At 38.8% G+C, this 17,283-nt stretch overlaps 1 long non-coding RNA gene across 4 annotated transcripts in view; it reads right to left on the bottom strand.

Moving 5' to 3' along the window:
• The window catches only part of LOC102546842 (uncharacterized), a 107,845-nt gene extending 91,068 nt beyond the window's left edge, over window positions 1-16,777 (bottom strand). For 2 of the 4 annotated variants that reach the window (XR_015640138.1, XR_015640137.1), the window contains exon 1: window positions 16,393-16,777. This is a non-coding gene — a long non-coding RNA (uncharacterized LOC102546842). The remainder of the gene's footprint in view (window positions 1-16,392) is intronic. The other 2 variants (XR_015640136.1, XR_015640135.1) reach the window with 2 other exon arrangements.
• Between the last annotated feature and the right edge of the window lie 506 nt (window positions 16,778-17,283).

Raw genomic sequence — 17,283 nt, 5'->3', positions numbered from 1 at the left:
CTCTTGCCCCTTTGTCCCTTCTCTCCCAATTTCCTGCCCCCCCTTCTCTCCACGTGTTTATGGCCATCCTCTAATCTTCTATTTCTCTACTTCTCTCTCTTTCTCTTCCCTACTACCCTAACTCCCCTACCCATGCCATGAATAAACTCTATTCTATACTAAAAAATGGATAATTTTTGATAGATGCCACTTACCAAAATTAAATCAAGATGACAATTTAAAGAGACCTTTAGTCCCAAAGTAAATAAGCAGTCATTAAAAATCTATCAATCAAAGACAGAATGATAAAAAGAGAAAAGAAGAAGAAAAATGCCCAGATGGTTTTAGCACAGAATTCTACCAGACTTTCAAATCAGTTATAACAATACTCCTTAAATTATTCCACATAGTATAAACAGAAGGAATATTGACAAATTAGCTTTGTGAGGTCACAGTCACCCTGATACCCAAACCACTCAAAGACTTGATGAAAAATAAAAACAAAAACAAACAAACAACAAACAACAAAATAAAAGCATATGATCATCTCATTAGACACTGAAAATCTAGTGACAAAAATCCAATAACCCTTCGTAATAAACGTCTTGGAGAGATCAGGGATATAAAAGACATACCTAACAAAGACAATTTACAGCAAGCTTATAGCCTATATCAAATTAAATGGAGAGAAACCCAGCAGCAATTCCTCTAAAAATTAGGAACAAAAAAGCTGTCCACTTGCTCCATATCTTTTCAATATAGTACTTGAAGTTCTAGCTGTGGCAATAAAACAAATAAAGGAATTCAAAGGGACAAAAATTGAAAATGAAGAAGCCAAAATATATTATTTGTAGATAATATGATAGTATATATAAGTGACCCCAAAAATTCTATCGGGTAAATTCTAAAACTGAAAAACACTTTAATTGAAGTGGCTGGATACAAACACACACACACACACACACACACACACACACACACACACACACATACACATTCAATAGCTCTTCTACATACAAATAAGAAAGTCATAAGAAAGAAATAGGAAATTAACATCCTTCATAATAACCTCAAATAATATAGTATATCTATTAGAGTAACTGTAACAAAGCAAATGAAAATCGTGTATGACAAAAAACTTTAAGTCTTTGACGGAAGAAATTAGAAAATATATCAAAAGATAAGAAGATCTCCATAATCATGGATCAATACAATTAACGTAGTAAAAATGGCCATCTTACCAGAGGCAATGTACAATTTCAATTCAATCCCATCAAAATTTCAACACAAATCTTTACATAGCGTGAAAGAAAAATTCAAAACTTAATATTAAAAAACAAAAAGAAAGTCAGTTAAAACAATCCAGTACAATAAAAGAACTTCCAATGGTATTATTCTCCCAGAATTCAAGCTTTACTACAGACTTATAGTAACAAAAATTGCATGGTACTGGCATAAGAACAGAAAGGTTAATCAATAGAAGTAAATGGAAATTATACACACAAACCCCCATACCTATTGACATTTGGTAAGGAAGTTAGCAATATACAATGGAAAAAAGAAAGCATCTTCAACAAAAAGTTCTGGTCTAGCTAGATGTCTGCAAGTGAAAGAATGCAAATAGATACATATCCTGTGTAAAACTCCAACCCAAGTGTATCAAAGAGCTCACCATAAAACCAGACACACTGAACCTCACAGAACAGAACGAGGGGAATAGATTTTAAATGGATTTGCACAGGAAATAACTTCCTAAAAAACAAAACAAAACACTAAGAGTGCAGACTCTAAGATTCCCAAATAAGAAATTGGATCTTATAAAACTGAAAACCATCTTTAATGCAAAGGATACCATCAATTGGACAAATGGCAGCCTAAAAAAATGGGAATTTTTTTCACAACCCTAAATCTGACAGAGGACTAATTTCCAAAATATAAAAAAGAACTCAAGGAACTAGATATTAAAAACAACCAAGTAATTCAATTAAAAACAGGGAACAAATCTAAGCAAAGAATTCTCAACAGAGGTATCTCGATAGCCAAGGAGCACTTAAAACGTGTTCAACATCCTCAGCCATCAAGGAAATACAAATCAAAGTGATTCTGAGATCTCAACTTACACCTGTCAGTATGGCTATGATCGAAAACTCAAAAGACAGCTTGTTCTGGTAAGGATATGCAGCAAGAGGAATACTCTTCCTCTGTTGCTGGTGGGAATCCAAACTTGTACACCATTTTGGAAACCAATAAAGCAGAAGATTCTCAAGAAATTGGGAACTGATGTACTTCAAGACCCAGTTTCACCATTCCTGGACATATACCCAAAGGACACTCCATTTTACCTCGAGGGTACTAGCTCAACTATGTTCATACCAACTTTATTCATAATAGCCAGAAACTAGAAAGAGTCTTGATGTCCTCAACTGAAGATTGGAGAAAGAAAATGTGGTACATTTACACAATAGAGTGTTATTCAACTGTTAAAAACAAACATATTGATCTTCCTGGTTGCTGCCGCTGCGGAGAGCTCTTGGGCAGCACCCCGCGACCAAACTTGAGCCTCGGGACCACAGGTAAGACCAACTTTTCTGCCGCAAGAGACCTGCCTGGTGATCTCCGGACACACAGAGGCAGAATTCCTCTAGGACCGGGCACCTTCTGTGTTTACCGGGAGTCCCACACCCGCAGATCCCGGCCTGCAGCAGCTCTCTGCTCCCAGACCCCGTGGGAGAGAGACCCCACCGCCTGGTCAGGTGGGCACTCCTGAGGCTGCAGAGCAGAAGAGACCACCAACACTGCCCACACCTGCCCACATCCCTGGCCCAAGAGGAAACTGTATAAGGCCTCTGGGTTCCCGTGGGGGGGGGGGCAAGGAGCAGCAGGACCACTGCGTCTGAGACACCTCCGGAACCTGAAGGAAAAAGACCGGATGAACAGTTCTCTGCACCCAAATCCCGTGGGAGGGAGAGCTAAACCCTCAGAGAGGCAGACACGCCTGGGAAACCAGAAGAGACTGCACTCTGCACACACATCTCGGACGCCAGAGGAAAACACCAAATGCCATCTGGAACCCTGGTGCACTGAAGCTCCCGGAAAGGGAGGCGCAGATCTTCCTGGTTGCTGCCGCCACAGAGAGCTCGTTGGCAGCACCCCGTGAGCGAACTTGAGCCTCGGGACCACAGGTAAGACCAACTTTTCTGCTGCAAGTGACCTGTCTGGTGAACTCAAGACACAGGCCCACAGGAACAGCTGAAGACCTGTAGAGAGAAAAAACTACACGCCCGAAAGCAGAACACTCTGTCGCCATAACAGGCTGAAAGAAAACAGGAAAACAGGTCTACAGCACTCCTGACACACAGGCTTATAGGGCAGTCTAGCCACTGTCAGAAATAGAAGAACAAAGTAACACTAGAGATAATCTGATGGCGAGAGGCAAGCGCAGGAACCCAAGCAACAGAAACCAAGACTACATGCCATCACTGGAGCCCAATTCTCCCACCAAAGCAAAAACACGCAATATCCAAACACACCAGAAAAGCAAGATCTAGTTTCAAAATCATATTTGGTCATGATGCTGGAGGACTTCAAGAAAGACATGAAGAACTCCCTTAGAGAAACACAGGAAAACATTAATAAACAAGTAGAAGCCTACAGAGAGGAATCGCAAAAATCCCTGAAAAAATTCCAGGAAAACACAATCAAACAGTTGAAGGAATTAAAAATGGAAATAGAAGCAATCAAAAAGAACACATGGAAACAACCCTGGATATAGAAAACCAAAAGAAGAGACAAGGAGCTGTAGATACAAGCTTCACCAACAGAATACAAGAGATGGAAGAGAGAATCTCAGGAGCAGAAGATTCCATAAAAATCATTGACTCAACTTTCAAAGATAATGTAAAGCGGAAAAAGCTACTGGTCCAAAACATACAGGAAATCCAGGACTCAATGAGAAGATCAAACTTAAGGATAATAGGTATAGAAGAGAGTGAAGACTCCCAGCTCAAAGGACCAGTAAATATCTTCAACAAAATCATAGAATAAAACTTCCCTAACCTAAAAAAAGAGATACCCATAGGCATACAAGAAGCCTACAGAACTCCAAATAGATTGGACCAGAAAAGAAACACCTCCAGTCACATAATAGTCAAAACACCAAACGCACAAAATAAAGAAAGAATATTAAAAGCAGTAAGGGAAAAAGGTCAAGTAACATATAAAGGCAGACCTATCAGAATTACACCAGACTTTTCGCCAGAAACTATGAAGGCCAGAAGATCCTGGACTGATGTCATACAGATCCTAAGAGAACACAAATGCCAGCCCAGGTTACTGCATCCTGCAAAACTCTCAATTAACATAGATGGAGAAACCAAGATATTCCATGACAAAACCAAATTTACACAATATCTTTCTACAAATCCAGCACTACAAAGGACAATAAATGGTAAAGCCAAACATAAGGAGGCAAGCTATACCCTAGAAGAAGCAAGAAACTAATCGTCTTGGCAACAAAACAAAGAGAAGAAAAGCACGCAAACATAACCTCACATCCAAATATGAATATAACAGGAAGCAGTAATCACTATTCCTTAATATCTCTCAACATCCATGGCCTCAGCTCCCCAATAAAAAGACATAGATTAACAAACTGGATATGCAACGAGGACCCTGCATTCTGCTGCCTACAGGAAACACACCTCAGAGACAAAGACAGACACTACCTCAGAGTGAAAGGCTGGAAAACAACTTTCCAAGCAAATGGTCAGAAGAAGCAAGGTGGAGTAGCCATTCTAATATCAGATAAAATCAATTTTCAACTAAAGTCATCAAAAAAGATAAGGAAGGAGACTTCATATTCATCAAAGGAAAAATCTACCAAGGTGAACTCTCAATCCTAAATATCTATGCCCAAAATACAAGGGCACCTACATACGTAAAAGAAACCTTACTAAAGCTCAAAACACACATTGCACCTCACACAATAATAGTAGGAGATTTTAACACCCCACTCTCATCAATGGACAGATCATGGAAACAGAAATTAAACAGAGACGTAGACAGACTAAAAGAAGTCATGAGCCAAATGGACTTAACGGATATTTATAGAACATTCTATCCTAAAGCAAAAGGATATACCTTCTTCTCAGCTCCTCATAGTACTTTCTCCAAAATTGACCATATAATTGGTCAAAAAACGGGCCTCAACAGGTACAGAAAAATAGAAATAATCCCATGCGTGCTATCGGACCACCACGGCCTAAAACTGGTTTCAATAACAATAAGGGAAGAATGCCCACATATACGTGGAAATTGAACAATGCTCTACTCAATGATAACCTGGTCAAGGAAGAAATAAAGAAAGAAATTAAAGACTTTTTAGAATTTAATGAAAATGAAGGTACAACATACCCAAACTTATGGGACACAATGAAAGCTGTGCTAAGAGGAAAATTCATAGCGCTGAGTGCCTGCAGAAAGAAACAGGAAAGAGCATATGTCAGCAGCTTGACAGCACACCTAAAAGCTCTAGCACAAAAAGAAGCAAATACACTCAGGAGGAGTAGAAGGCAGGAAATAATCAAACTCAGAGCTGAAATTAACCACGTAGAAACAAAAAGGACCACAGAAAGAATCAACGGAACCAAAAGTTGGTTCTTTGAAAAAATCAACAAGATAGATAAACCCTTAGCCAGACTAACGAGAGGACACAGAGAGTGTGTCCAAATTAACAAAATCAGAAATGAAAAGGGAGACATAACTACAGATTCAGAGGAAATTCAAAAAATCATTAGATCTTACTATAAAAGCCTATATTCAACAAAACTTTAAAATCTGCAGGAAATGGACAATTTCCTAGACAGATATCAGGTACCGAAGTTAAATCAGGAACAGATAAACCAGTTAAACAACCCCATAACTCGTAATAGAAGCAGTCATTAAAGGTCTCCCAACCAAAAAGAGCCCAGGTCCAGACGGGTTTAGTGCAGAATTCTATCAGACCTTCATAGAAGACCTCATACCAATATTATCCAAAATATTCCACAAAATTGAAACAGATGGAGCACTACCGAATTCCTTCTATGAAGCCACAATTACTCTTATACCTAAACCACACAAAGACCCAACAAAGAAAGAGAACTTCAGACCAATTTCCCTTATGAATATCGATGCAAAAATACTCAATAAAATTCTGGCAAACCGAATCCAAGAGCACATCAAAACAATCATCCACCATGATCAAGTAGGCTTCATCCCAGGCATGCAGGGATGGTTTAATATACGGAAAACCATCAACGTGATCCATTATATAAACAAACTGAAAGAACAGAACCACATGATCATTTCATTAGATGCTGAGAAAGCATTTGACAAAATTCAACACCCCTTCATGATAAAAGTCCTGGAAAGAATAGGAATTCAAGGCCCATACCTAAACATAGTAAAAGCCATATACAGCAAACCAGTTGCTAACATTAAACTAAATGGAGAGAAACTTGAAGCAATCCCACTAAAATCAGGAACTAGACAAGGCTGCCCACTCTCTCCCTACTTAATCAATATAGTTCTTGAAGTTCTAGCCAGAGCAATCAGACAACAAAAGAAGATCAAGGAGATACAGATCGTAAAAGAAGAAGTCAAAATATCACTATTTGCAGATGATATGATAGTATATTTAAGTGATCCCAAAAGTTCCACCAGAGAACTACTAAAGCTGATAAACAATTTCAGCAAAGTGGCTGGGTATAAAATTAACTCAAATAAATCAGTTGCCTTCCTCTATACAAAAGAGAAACAAGCCGAGAAAGAAATTAGGGAAACGACACCCTTCATAATAGACCCAAATAATATAAAGTACCTCGGTGTGACTTTAACCAAGCAAGTAAAAGATCTGTACAATAAGAACTTCAAGACACTGAAGAAAGAAATAGAAGACGACCTCAGAAGATGGAAATATCTCCCATGCTCATGGATTGGCAGGATTAATATAGTAAAAATGACCATTTTACCAAAAGCGATCTACAGATTCAATGCAATCCCCATCAAAATACCAATCCAATTCTTCAAAGAGTTAGACAGAACAATTTGCAAATTCATCTGGAATAACAAAAAACCCAGGATAGCTAAAACTATCCTCAACAATAAAAGGACTTCAGGGGGAATCACTATCCCTGAACTCAAGCAGTATTACAGAGCAATAGTGATAAAAACTGCATGGTATTGGTACAGAGACAGACAGATAGACCAATGGAATAGAATTGAAGACCCAGAAATGAACCCACACACCTATGGTCACTTGATTTTTGACAAAGGAGCCAAAACCATCCAATGGAAAAAAGATAGCATTTTCAGCAAATGGTGCTGGTTCAACTGGAGGTCAATATGTAGAAGAATGCAGATCGATCCATGCTTATCACCCTGTACAAAGCTTAAGTCCAAGTGGATCAAGGACCTCCACATCAAACCAGACACACTCAAACTAATAGAAGAAAAACTAGGGAAGCATCTGGAACACATGGGCACTGGAAAAAATTTCCTGAACAAAACACCAACGGCTTATGCTCTAAGATCAAGAATCAACAAATGGGATCTCATAAAACTGCAAAGCTTCTGTAAGGCAAAGTACACTGTGGTTAGGACAAAACGGCAACCAACAGATTGGGAAAAGATCTTTACCAATCCTACAACAGATAGAGGCCTTATATCCAAAATATACAAAGAACTCAAGAAGTTAGACCGCAGGGAGACAAATAACCGTATTAAAAAATGGGGTTCAGGGCTAAACAAAGAATTCACAGCTGAGGAATGCCGAATGGCTGAGAAACACCTAAAGAAATGTTCAACATCTTTAGTCATAAGGGAAATGCAAATCAAAACAACCCTGAGATTTCACCTCACACCAGTGAGAATGGCTAAGATCAAAAACTCAGGTGACAGCAGATGTTGGCGAAGATGTGGAGAAAGAGGAACACTCCTCCATTGTTGGTGGGATTGCAGACTGGTAAAACCATTCTGGAAATCAGTCTGGAGGTTCCTCAGAAAATTGGACATTGAACTGCATGAAGATCCAGCTATACCTCTTTTGGGAATATACCCAAAAGACGCCCCAACATATAAAAAAGACACGTGCTCCACTATGTTCATCGCAGCCTTATTTATAATAGCCAGAAGCTGGAAAGAACCCAGATGCCCTTCAACAGAGGAATGGATACAGAAAATATTGTACATCTACACAATGGAATATTACTCAGCTATCAAAAACAACGACTTTATGAAATTCGTAGGCAAATTGTTGGAACTGGAAAATATCATTCTGAGTGAGCTAACCCAATCACAGAAAGACATACATGGTATGCACTCATTGATAAGTGTCTATTAGCCCAAATGCTTGAATTACCCTAGATGCCTAGAACAAATGAAACTCAAGACGGATGATCAAAACATGAATGTTTCATGCCTTCTTTAAAAGGGGAACAAGAATACCCTTGGCAGGGAAGAGAGAGGCAAAGATTAAAACAGAGACTGAAGGAACACCCATTCAGAGCCTGCCCCACATGTGGCCCATACATATACAGCCACCCAATTAGACAAGATGGATGAAGCAAAGAAGTGCAGACCGACAGGAGCCGGATGTAGATCGCTCCTGAGAGACACAGCCAGAATACAGCAAATACAGAGGCGAATGCCAGCAGCAGACCACTGAACTGAGAATAGAACCCCCGTTGAAGGAATCAGAGAAAGAACTGGAAGAGCTTGAAGGGGCTCGAGACCCCATATGTACAACAATGCCAAGCAACCAGAGCTTCCAGGGACTAAGCCACTACCTAAAGACTATACATGGACTGACCCTGGACTCTGACCTCATAGGTAGCAATGAATATCCTAGTAAGAGCACCAGTGGAAGGGGAAGCCCTAGGTCCTGCTAAGACTGAACCCCCAGTGAACTAGACTTTTGGGGGGAGGGCGGCAATGCGGGGAGGGTTGGGAGGGGAATACCCTTAAGGAAGGGGAGGGGGGAGGGGGATGTTTGCCCGGAAACCGGGAAAGGGAATAACACTCGAAATGTATATATGAAATACTCAAGTTAATAAAAAAAAAAGTAAATGATGAAATAGAGAAAAAAATATACAACCCCCCCCAAAAAAAACCAACATATTGAAATTTGCAGGCAGATGACCAGAACTAGTAACAATCATCCAGAGTGAGGTAACTTAGACCCAGAAAGACCAATATGGTATGCACTGACTTATAAGTGGATATTATCTATAATGTAAGTGATTAGTTACAATCCACAAACCCAAAGAGGCTAAATAACGAGGAGGGTTCTAGTGGGTTGTGCATGTATCTCTCCAGGAAGGGAAAAAAATAGACATTCAAGTTAGGCTTGGGGTGGATAGGAATTTAAATAGGAGAAACCCATCAGAAGGGAGGGTGGAAGGAGAGAGGTCTGGGAGAGACAACTGGAGTTAGGACCATTCTTAGGGATGAGCTGGAGACCCAGTGCAGTGAAAACTCTGGGAAATCTACAAGGGTGAACCTTGCTAAGACTCCTAGCAATGGAGTAACAGAGCCTGAACTGGCCATTGCCTATAAATAGGCAAGACTTCCAGTGGAGGATTAGAACACCAATCCAGCCATAAAACTTTTGACCTACAATTTGTCCTGCCTGAAGGATGTACTGCCATAAAGGCAGCGCAACCAACGTCTGGTCCAGCTTGAGGGACATGCCATGAGAAGGAGCCCATATCTGACACTGCTCAGAGGGCCAGGAACCAGAGGCTTGATAGACCGGAGACCAAGAAGAGAACCAAACATGACAGGAAGAAAAAAGACAATGAAATTATACTTAATGGTATTCTGCTGTACTCATAGATTCCCTCCTAGGTCCTTTGTGACCAGAGAAGCTTCATCAGGCAACCAATTGAACAGATGCAGAGACCCACAGCCCTCCATGTTACTTAGCTTCTCTGGGTCTGATCTGGCCCTCTGCATTTATGTGACAGTTGGGTAGTGTGGTCTTCTTGTGGGACTCCCAACAGTGTGAGCAGAGGCTGTCTCTGACCGCCTCCTTTTACGATCCTTTCCTCATACTTAGGTGCCTCTTCCAGGCTTAATAGGGAGGGAGGTACCTAGTCTTATTGTAGTCTGACATGCCACTTTTGGTTGATATTCCTGGGAGGCTTACTCCTTTATGTAAAAAAAAAATTGAGGACGAGTGTATTGGAGCTGAGCGGTGGAGGAGAAGAACTGGGAGGTAAGGAGGAAGGGGAATCTGCAAGATGTAATGTATGAGGGAGTAAATAAATAAATCACTGTCCCTCTCTCATACTCACTTTCTCCTATACCCTCATACATCAAATCTAGACATGGTAAAAACTAAAATGTGGTTATGTTGAAAAAGATTTCCCCTCTCTTATGGAAGAATGATAAGATGTGCATTTTCCAAAGTGGTTGAAATTACCTACTGAACTGTGAATGTCTGCAAAACTTAGCATGAACATTTAGCTTTTGTACATATCAATACTGTGGGGTACAAGTGCAGACCTGGATAACACACCCACAGCAAGGCTGTGTAGCACTAGTGGATTTTAGCGTTTTTCTCAAACTTCTAAATAATATTCATACCATAGTGCACACCCCTGAAAATATTGTTACTTCTGTGGTTATTGTTTCCTGGCATGCTGTCCTTATTCTTCAACAATTTAAGCCATAAAAGGAGAACCCTTTTCTCCAGTTGTGTCATAACTTTTAGTGTCGTTAACTTCATTGAAAGAGTCTAGAACATAAAATTTACGACCAAAATACTGTGTATGAAGTTCTCAACTCTCTCTCTCTCTCTCTCTTTCCCTGTCTGCTGTGTGTCAGCACAATGTGAGCAGCTGTTTCATGCTCCTGCTGCCATGGATACACAATGATGGACAGTACCTTAAAAGTAAGAGCCAAACCTAGTACTTTATCTTAAAGCAATGACACTAATTTACTATATTGTATGGAAAAAATTAAACAGAGTTGAATTAACATTTCATTTCTAGTGATCTAAGTCCCTTCTATGTGTTGCACCCATGTATCACTGTGTTAAGAAATAGTACTGAGAAGTCTATGCTGGAGGGAGGTAAGAAAGTTATATCATTGTCCTAAATCAGAATATCAAGTAGAAAAAATGCTTAAATACATAATGACAACAAAAACACTCTACATATGCAAACTCAGACATAGTGATGTGGCCATGAAATGGTAATGGGCAGGGATTCCTCTCGTGCAAATTCTTGATCTAGACCTGACAGAATAAGAGGGTTTGTTTGTTTGTTTGTTTGTTTGTTTGAAAAAGTATTCATCTTATCAGGAAAGGCAAAATAGCAAGAAGATTAAAGAAAAAAAGAATTTTGTTAGAAATTAATGGGGAAAAAGTAATATATATACATATATACATACATATATATGTACATATATATTGCTCTATCTGTCTATCTTACAGAGTAATGACTGATTCACCTGTGCACCTGCTATCTCCAGAGAGGCACCACAGAACCACTTACCACTGTGTACTTTACTCAAGACAATTTCAGAAGTGGTTATCAGTAAGATGTTCCACATGTGTTTTTCAAACGCTCTTGAGGCTAAGCCAATAAACCAATCAGACTTTCCTAAACAAATTCTTAATCTTTTGAGAATTTCCTGTGCCGTAGGTATGTATAAACATTTATGGAATTATAAAACAATCTTAAGAGTGGAGAAATGCAATCTAGGCATCTGTTCATGAAAAAAATTCATTTTTATTGCTATGAGTTTCAGGAAAAATTCCAGAAGTATCAGTCTGTTAAAACACACACACACACACACACACACACACACACACACACACACACACACACACACACCAGAACACAGTTTTATATACACTGTGAATATTATAAATTGCTATAAAGCCTGAGTTCTAGTATTTATTCTCAATGAAAGACGATTATTGGACTGTAACTGAGATAATCAACTATAAAAAAAAAGAAATAATTTGCCCTGAAAAGTACTCCAGTTCAACTAATATGTCTAAGGACAGTGATGCACATATACTTTGAAGAGTGCCTTTAAGGAAATATTTGATTATTATTTTCATGTTAAAGGTAAATGGAATCTAAGACAGACTTTTGTACATCTTTAAACTAAGCATTCAAGGAATTTCCTTTTGCTTTTTGCTTTATACTTTATAAAATAACCCAATTGATATAATTTTATAGTCACAACAACAACCAGAATATATATTTATTTGTCTTGGTTTTGGCCATTATACAAGCTCCTAGTAAAGAGACTTAATAAGCATCCTGTATACAAACATGCCCCATTATAATGAGATGAGATATATTAAGATGTGCTTAATCTCTTTCCAATTCCCATGTGTACACCACCATCTGGAGTCATGTCCTAATTGCACCAAAATAAACATCCACTGTCTTCTTAAAGGTTCATTTTTATCTTAATATGAATTCCTAATTTTTTTCTAAACCCTGATAAAATTTATTTTGATGAGAATGATTTTTTTAATCACTGATGTTTCAGGGAAGATCCAAATTATTGGTTATATGGCACTGAGCATGCCCAGTACACCCTAAACCATTGCTAGTTCAGCTGAAGAACCAATTATGTAACATGGAAATGCTAAACCAGGAGGGAGGGGTATGGCTTAAACCTAGAATTGGGTGAGGACCTGGGCTGAATCTCAATACTACAAGAGAGCAAACTCCATTCAGGGCAGCTCGTTGCAAAGATAACCATTCCCAAACTTTATCTCTCACTTTGGCTCTCACTGATGAAGTAGAAAATGAGAAAGGTAGCAGAGAGCAGCAATTAACCCCAAGGCAGTTAATAGTAACTAAGGCACATCTGTCTGTATCATACTCTTTTAGCTCTTGCTATTAGAAACTACAATCATGTTAATGGCCAAACATAAATAAACCTCATACATTTAGATTACTAAACAAACATACAGGCTTTCAAGGAAGAAAAAAAATCAAGAGTATGACCTACACGAAAGGTCTCTAACAGAAAATAAAGAACAATGGATTTATAACCTACCTTAGAACCAGTAGCTGAGACACCAATTGACCATTCTGTCAAAAAAGATATTCAATCTCAAGAATATCTAGACCAGTCTCCAGAACGAAACCTGTGTGGGAGGCCTGAAAAAGTCCAAACAAATTCCAAAAACCAGAACTCACAAATCGTTTCTAACTCATTAAACTAGAACCAGAGCTAGAATTCAGCAACAAAGAAAACCTGGAAAGTATGAAATACAAAGAAATTTTAAACCTATTCATAGGCCAATGAAGCAAAGATATTCAAAAGGAAATCTAAAACTTTCTTTGAATGTATTGTGTAAAGGAATCACAAAGGGGTAGGAAAGGCCACAACAAACAAAGAGCCGGACTCAAGAGGAAAAGAGTTTCAAGAGCAGACAAGAGTCAGAGATACACCCAATCCCACTGTTAGGAGACCCACAAAACCACCAAGCTAATAGCCATAGCATATATACAGAGGACCTGTTGCAGCCCCATACAGCCTCTATGCTTGGCGCTTTAGTCTCTACACCCCAAGTAAGTCCTGCATAGTTGAATCACCATGCTCTCCTGGTGTCCTGTATACCCTCTGACTTCTACAATCTTTTCTCCCTCTCTTCTGTAGGATTACTGACCTCTGAGGGCAGGGAACCAACATCGAACTCAAGTTTAGACTCTACATAATATCTTGCCATGGCTTCTGTAACCATCTCATTTGTCACCAAAAGAAGCCTCTCAGGTGACTTTTGAACCAGGCACTATCTATGAGTACAGCAGAATAAGGTGAAACCATTAGGTGCTTGACTCTTTCATGGTTTTCTGGAGCTGGGAGGGAGCGCTTTTGTGGGTAAGAGATGGAGGTGGTCTTTCAAAAGATTGTGGAATCTTCATGAGGAAGAGTCTCCTTGGAACAAATGGGTCACAGGGAACATGTTAGGGGACAGTTTCATGCAACGTGTATTCAGATGCTGATTTACAGGTCCAGACATCTGGCTGCAGACCAGGAAATAGCTTGCTTAGCCATGACCAGGGTCTATTTTATATAAAATTGGTTTTGACCATCAAAGATTGGTTAATAAAGTTCTGACCAGCAAATTAAAAAAATAAAGGGGGAAGTGCTGGAGGCGTGGGACCAAAAGAGGGGGAGGAGGAAGGAGGAACAAGAGACCCTGATGGGAGAGTGAGTATGACCAGGGCTGATTCCACGCATGTACTGAAGGGTAAACTTCATATATGGTAATGAAAACTCATTTAAATCAATGAATAAATGAATCTCAACAATAAAAAAAAGTTTGGACAATAGATCAACCAATTAAAGAGCTATTAACATTTACTGGGGAGATGAGGTCAGACCCGATCTCAAATAAACCTTTCTGTACTCACCTCTCTTGAATTCCCCTTTCTAGTGAAACTAGTATCTTATAATTTACTATTTTCAATGCAATTCACTTACTTAAATAAAAAAAGAACAAAAGGAACGCATGCTGAAGGAAGAAACTAAGTGCTAGAACTGGAGTTCTGGCTTATGGTTCACAGCACCCATACCCAATGGCTTAAAACCACCTTTTACTTGCCCTGCAAAGGGTCCTTTGGCCTCCAGAGGCACCTGAAGTCATTTGTACATACCCTAAACACACACACACACACACACACACACACACACACACACACACATTTCAAAAATATAAACAAGCTTCAATTACAAACGGTAAATGCTCTTAGTATATGAATTTTTCATATTAAATGTACTTTCTGCAAGTTGGTAAGAAAAAAGGTACTATTCCCCAGCCTTTGGCAACAATACCCCAAAGAGTTTCTCTTCATGTTTCTGATAAAAGGTATTTTTTTTACTTAAGCCTAGTCCTCTGCCACACTTGTAAGTCTTCCTGTAACGTGTAGTGTAGAATACCAGCATAGGTTGTTAAAATCATAAGGAGAACTTGAGAAAAATCGATGGCTGTTGTTTTAGAAAATCCATTAGCAATAATAAATTAAAGGACTCACTGTGGCATGTGGATGGGATCAGAGAGAATTTCTGTGAGTGGAAAACAGCACAAAGGACATTCATTGTCTGATAACCAAAACCTTCCTAGTTCTCACGTCCTAGTTAGAACTGCATTAGCTGAGAATCTAGAACAGCCTAGCTCTGTCAGGTATAAACAAAAGCATGCTAAATAGACTTGGAAAAAGATAGGGACGCCATTACTCTTTTAATCGACTTAGAAAAGAAAGGGATGCCTTTTGCCTTTTAAGGAGGCCATTTCAGATAAGAATAGTTTGTCCTGCAGTCACTGGACAACAACCTTCAGCTGTCCCCTCCAGCTATTGTTCTATGTGGGTTCCACCCACCTCTCTCTCTCTCTCTCTCTTTCTCCATCCTCATTACTATGCAGAAGGATAAACTCAAAGGACCATTTACTCTCCAGACTGGAACTTGTTCTGAGCAATGCATTATGGTTAAAAAAGCGCAAGATGTCTACCATTTGAGTTGCTGCAATGGCAAGATGTATGTTCTCATGATTTCAGAATTATATAGAACGAGTACAAAAGTGTATTGTTCTGATTGTTCTGCAAAAGAAAAAATATAAGTGATATAAACTGTCAATGTCAGTTTATGCATATTTATAATAATTTCATTGCTATCACTTTTCCCTGTAAATTTTTTAAACAACTGCTCAAATATGTGTAGTTGTTCAAATATCTATAATTCTAAGTTAAGCTATTTATATCTTACAAGTCTCATTTTTGTTTTTCCTTCAAGAAAGAAAAAAATCATCTAATTTTATTATAAAATGTCAGAAACCTATTTGTCACCCTCGAATCAAAAAAATAAACTCCTTATGCTTATCAGATATATTTGATTAGGTAAAATACTCATATAATTATTCTTGTTCATAAGTTCTTACAATGTACCATATTTATATTGAGTTTGGATTTGTATATGTGTGCCTGTTTCAGACAATTCTGTCTCAATTACTGTCTCATTGTGCTAATTGTCTGAAAAATAACTCATAAGCAAATACAATGAGTGATGGCAAGAACAGCCAGACTTTGGATCTGACTTAAGTTACAAAAAACTCTGTGAGCTTGGCATATAATATCCAACCAATTTCCAGGAAGAATTGTGAAGTGTGTTTTTCATAAACATCTTTCTTATAATATTGGAAATGTAGTTAACATACTTGTAATGCGTCCCCATACCTTATTTTGTTTAGTTGCCAGGAATTGAAATAAAGCAGAGCTACAGGAAAAAGTACTAGAACACAATCAAAGTGGAGTGAGGGAGACTGAATGCTGCATTGTACCTCCAGATCTCTGCCGAAAGACGATACGGCAAAAGGAACAGTTTGTAAGTTACACTGACCTGTATAACTTCAGCTTTCCTGATTCTAAACCAAAAGTAATCAAACGTGGCCATTTTCCTTTCCATTCCATAATGACTTATGCATAGATCTCAGTGAAGTCTAAGATTCCAAGGTAAGTTGAAGAAGATGTCACATAAGACTCTGAAAGCCCCAGATGGTCCATCAACACTTAATAAGTAGCAGACGCTGAAACTGCCGCGAAGCTGTGACTCCAAAGGCTAGAGTGGTTTCTAGGCTCCTATAAATAGAAAACCAAAACCTTGTAGGATTTGGCACTAGAGATCCGCAACATGGTTCAGAAATTCAGATGGTGGTGTGCCACCTAGACTTGCAAACATGCACACAGTCTGCCTTACAGACTCAAGAAATCACGACAGCAAACATGAACAAACGAGAATGGTATTGCATATAAAATCTTCAACACAGATCCTTAGGTCTGTAGGCGTCTTTAATCTTCTTTAATGCACTTGGGATTAAAAGTCATTAGCCTCTCCCATCTGCTCACATAATTATATACAACAGGAGTGGGTCTGTGTCCTGTGCTTGCATACTTCTCTCCATACTCATTGGCCTCCAGGATCCTCTAAAATAATTTTTAATAAATATGATGATTAAATAATAACCTGGGCAACCTGGTTCTGTGTGAAGGATACAAGTTACCTAACCTTGCCATGGCTTAAGTTCTATACACGAGACGGTACTATAAATGCTACATGTTGTGAAGATAAAATAGGTCAGTCCACATGAGGACAACGCTACAGTAAGAAGTGGACGTAATTATAGAACATAATGTTCAAAATGTCATGATGGAGAGGACCGTGACAGTCACAGTAATGGCAGATCTTTATGATAATGAATGTTTTATATACTATACAGGAGAATAGACAAAC

The sequence above is a fragment of the Rattus norvegicus genome, chromosome 16 (assembly GCF_021556685.1).
Source record: "Rattus norvegicus strain SHRSP/BbbUtx chromosome 16, alternate assembly SHRSP_T2T, whole genome shotgun sequence".
In the NCBI taxonomy this organism is placed as follows: domain Eukaryota; kingdom Metazoa; phylum Chordata; class Mammalia; order Rodentia; family Muridae; genus Rattus; species Rattus norvegicus.
The sequence above is the reverse complement of the archived record's forward strand: the minus strand, read 5'-3'. Positions and strand labels throughout refer to the sequence as shown.